We start from the raw sequence: 4,356 nt of genomic DNA on the forward strand, positions 1-4,356 counted from the left end.
TAAAAAAATCCCATGGTACAACCTGAAAAAAAAAAAGACTGGGAGGCCATTCCTACAAGGGAATCCTGGTTCATGGAGAAAAGGGATTGGATGTGAGACCACCCTGGAGAGCAAGGCCATGGGCACACGCCCCCCCCGATTCACACGTTCCCCTCATGCCCAGCATCTTGGAACGTCCCGGCGCTGCCTTTTCCGTGGGTGTCTCGCGTCCCTCTGGGTCCTCTCTGGGGCCGTGGTGGGGGCAGGGTGGGACTCCCATGCCAGATTCCCCCCATTTTCTGCGGTCTTTGGGTCCCTCCATCTACATTAAGCCGAGGGCTGTGTCATTCGAGGTCCCTCCCCACCCCGCCCGGGTGAGTTTCAGATTCGTGTTAACGGCCCTCAGACTCCCAGGACCACGTCCAACCTTGTGCAGTTTCTATAAACACACGCATACCGACCCGTTTCACTTGGTCTTAAGTAACTTTGCACCCTTGTCCTTGAAGCACTCCCCCAAACCCATCCCCACAACAATCACCCAGATGTTTACTCATTTGGGGGATGGAATTCCTGCCCTTCTCTCCACCCACCCTGGCTCGGGTGGGATCTGGTCCAAGGTAAGGATGACTATGGGGGTCGACGCGGAGGGGATTACGAACTAGTTCCTTAGCAGAGCTCCCGCGGGAAGGCAGCAGCTCCTGAGGGAAGGGAGGGGTGGCCTCAGACAAGGAGGAGGGGAAACCTTCCAGCAAGAGATGCCTATGGGTGGTTCCAGGGAGTTTGGCTCTTCAGGGTCGGGATCTGCCCCGTGTCTTCTGGAACCTTCTCAACATCTCCATGGACAGAAGTGCAGCCTCTTATGAGCAATGCCTGGCTCAGAGTAAATGATCATAAATGTTTGTTGAATGAATAACAGACCCATGACGTGGTGAATTCAACAGAGGTTCTAATTCAGCAAATTGCAGAAGCACATTGTGAGTTCGTTTGGTTTGTTTGTTTGTTTGTTTGTTTTCCAAATCAGTCTCAGCCTCCAGACTACTAAAAAAAAAAAAAAAAAAAAAGGTGTTTTTTTTTAGCATGGGCATAGAAATTCCCCGAGTTTTAGTCCAGATTTCAAAACAAGAAATTAGGGATTTGAGCGGTCATTCTGTTGACTTAAGGTAACCTGGGCTGTCAGAAGCAGCCCTCCAGCCCCCCAGCTCCCCGAGCCCCAGTAGGAGTCCTGGGGCTCCTCCCGCTTTTCACGGGGCTCCATGAAAATAGCTCTGCAGTCACCCCTCAGGCTGTCCTCCGTTGACCCAGGGGTTCTGCTAATCATCCCAGAGTCTGAACGGGAATTCCTCTGCCTTCCATCCAGGGAGAAATTTTGTGGGGCCCAAAGCTTATCAACAAGAAGGTGCTGCTCTTGCCAGGTCACAGAAGCAACCTCAGTGCCCATCGACAGACGAATGGATGGAGAAGATGTGGTACATATATACAATGGAATATTACTCAGCCATAAAAAAGGAACGAACTTGGGTCATTTGTAGAGACGTGGATGGATCTAGAGACTGTCATACAGAGTGAAGTAAGTCAGAAAGAGAAAAACAAATATCGTATATTAACACCTATGTGTGGAATCTAAAAAAATGGTACAGATGAACTGGTTTGCAAGGCAGAAATAGAGACACAGATGTAGAGAACAAACGTATGGACACCAAGGGGGGGAAGTGGCGGGTGTGGTGGTGGTGGGATGAATTGGGAGATTGGGATTGATATGTATACACTCATATGTATAAAATGGATGACTAATAAGAACCTGCTGGGGGGGCGAGGGCGAAGGCGAGGGCGAGCGTGAGGGCAGGGGCGGCGGGCGGCCCGCGGCTGAGGAGGCCGCCGCCTCCCTGGGCCTGCCGGGGCGGCCGCCTCCGCGATGCCGCTGCTCGTGGAGGGGCGGCGAGTGAGGCTGCCGCAGTCCGCTGGGGACCTCGTCCGAGCCCACCCGTTTCTGGAGGTAATGGGGCTACCTGCCTGACACATTGTGACGGAACTGACACCGAAGCTGAGGTCCCCTTGATCATGAACTCCATAAAATCCTTTTCCGACCACACTCAATGTGGAAGGCTGGAAGTGCACCTCGTGGTGCACTCATCAGCTTCTTAGTGAATTTGACAGCAGGAAGATGACATTCACTTGGTGACATTATGTGTGACAGAATTAAATGACCGGGAAGAAAATGAAAACCACTTTCCAGTGATTTATGGCATTGCTGTCAACATCAAAACCGCGGAGATCTACAAGATCTTCCAAGACCGAGGTCCGGAGGAGGAGCTACGTGCCGCACGAGCTTTAACGGGAGGACCAATGATTAGTATTTACGATGCAAAGACCGAACAACTTCGTATAGGACCATATTCCTGGATGCCATATCCCCATGTGGATTTCTGGTTGCAGCAAGATGATAAGCAAATACTAGAGAACCTTTCCACGTCACCTCTGGCTGAGCCCCCCCCCCCCCAACTTTGTTGAACATATTAGATCTACCTTGATGTTTTTAAAGAAATACCCTTCTCCGGCTAACACGCTGTTTCCTGGAAATAAGGCTCTACTCTACAAAAAAAATGAAGATGGCTTACGGGAAAAGATCTCTTCTCCAGGAAGCTAAAAATAAATAGGAATTACCAAAGAAAGCAAAGTTTTGGCATGACAAAAGACCACTGGTGGAGGTAGGAAAGAATATGAATTTGGAATCTACATCCATTCAGTCTTAGGTCTCTTTCCTTGTTCTGTGTTTTTCAAAGGACATTAAAATAAAATCTTATTTTGGCAAAAAAAAAAAAAAAAAAGAACCTGCTGTATAAAAAAATAAATAAAATAAAATTCAAAATAAATTAATTAATTTAAAAAAAGAAGTGGGTGCTCTTTAAGAAAAAGAATACAAAATTATAACAACAAAGTTACGCACAACGAGTATTTGTTTAGAATGGGAAAAGAAGTCACAGCAAATCACAGATTTTTAAAAGCTGACAAATACCACAAATAATACAAAATAGAGAAAAATATCTGCAGCGTTTCTTCCTACCTTTGTTGGCTGCACATTCTTTGATAGCCTTTTCATACGTCAATAGTGTTGAATATTTTCCACAGAGAGAGCTGAAAGGTAATTCAATCCTTTTTTTTTTTTTTACCATGGCTGATCAACATTTATTTTGTAATATTAATAGTTTAAAAATGTTTCTTATCTCCACAATTCGTTATTGGTAATGTCCTATACATTTTTCAATTTTAATTTAACTAATTAGTTTATTTATTTACTTTTGGCTGCGTCGGGTCTTCGTTGCTGCATGCGGGCTTTCTCTAATTGTGGCGAGCGGGGGCTGCTCTTCGTTGTGGTGCGTGGGCTTCTCATCGCAGTGGCTTCTCTTGTTGCGGAACACAGGCTCTAGGCGTGCGGGCTTCAGTAGTTGTGGTGCACGGGGCTTAGTTGCTCCACGCCATGTGGGATCTTCCTGGACCAGGCCTTGAACCCATGTCCCCTGCGTTGGCAGGCAGGTTCTTAACAACTGTGCCACCCGGGAAGCCCCTGAATTTCTTGGCTTGGAGATTTGGTGTAAATTCAGATTCTACACCTGTGAATGGTACAAATTTGGGGCTTTGGTTACTCGAATTGGTGTCCAACTCCACTCACCCTCCCCCCAGCCCCCTTCCCTTCCCCTTCTCCCTAAGGCAGGGAGAAGGTCCTAAAAAAAAGTCATGAACAACCTAGTGGTAAGACGGGAATAAAGATACAGACCTACTAGAGAATGGACTTGAGGATATGGGGAGGGGGAAGGGTAAGCTGGGACGCTGTGAGAGTGGCATGGACATATATACACTACCAAATGTAAAATAGATAGCTAGTGGGAAGCAGCCACATAGCACAGGGAGATCAGCTCGGTGCTTTGTGACCACCTAGAGGGGTGGGATAGGGAGGGTGGGAGGGAGACGCAAGAGGGAGGGGATATGGGAACATATGTATATGTATAACTGATTCACTTGTTATAAAGCAGAAACTAACACACCATTGTAAAGCAATTATACTCCATAATGATGTTAAAAAAAAAAAGAAAAGAAAAGAAAATGGACCAGGTGGTTGTTAACGCCTGGCTTCGCCGCAGTGAGGTCCCCTGTACAGCGGGGGGAGTTTGTGTCTTGGTTACCCCTGAGTCAGGTCCCGGCACACAGTGGGCACTCAATAAATGTGGAGTGGCCCCTAGACTCAGTGCTATGCTGTGTGCTCCCCAGACACCCTCGCCCTCCTTCCCTTACACACTAGTTCAGCTGGCGTGTCTGCCCACCAGGTCGGCCTGAGTCTGACTTGATCCCTCTCCACGGCCTCCTGGTCCCCAGCACAATGCC

The 4,356-nt window shown here is 47.8% G+C and overlaps 1 pseudogene across 1 annotated transcript; it reads left to right on the forward strand.

Annotated features, from left to right (window-relative positions):
- The first annotated feature begins 246 nt into the window (after positions 1-246).
- Positions 247-3,655, forward strand: LOC309636397 (protein N-terminal asparagine amidohydrolase pseudogene; annotated as a pseudogene). The gene has a single exon. The product of its transcript is annotated as a protein N-terminal asparagine amidohydrolase pseudogene (transcript).
- Positions 3,656-4,356: the final 701 nt, after the last annotated feature.

The sequence above is a fragment of the Balaenoptera physalus genome, assembly GCF_965194825.1.
Source record: "Balaenoptera physalus genome assembly, chromosome: 10".
NCBI classification, from domain to species: domain Eukaryota; kingdom Metazoa; phylum Chordata; class Mammalia; order Artiodactyla; family Balaenopteridae; genus Balaenoptera; species Balaenoptera physalus.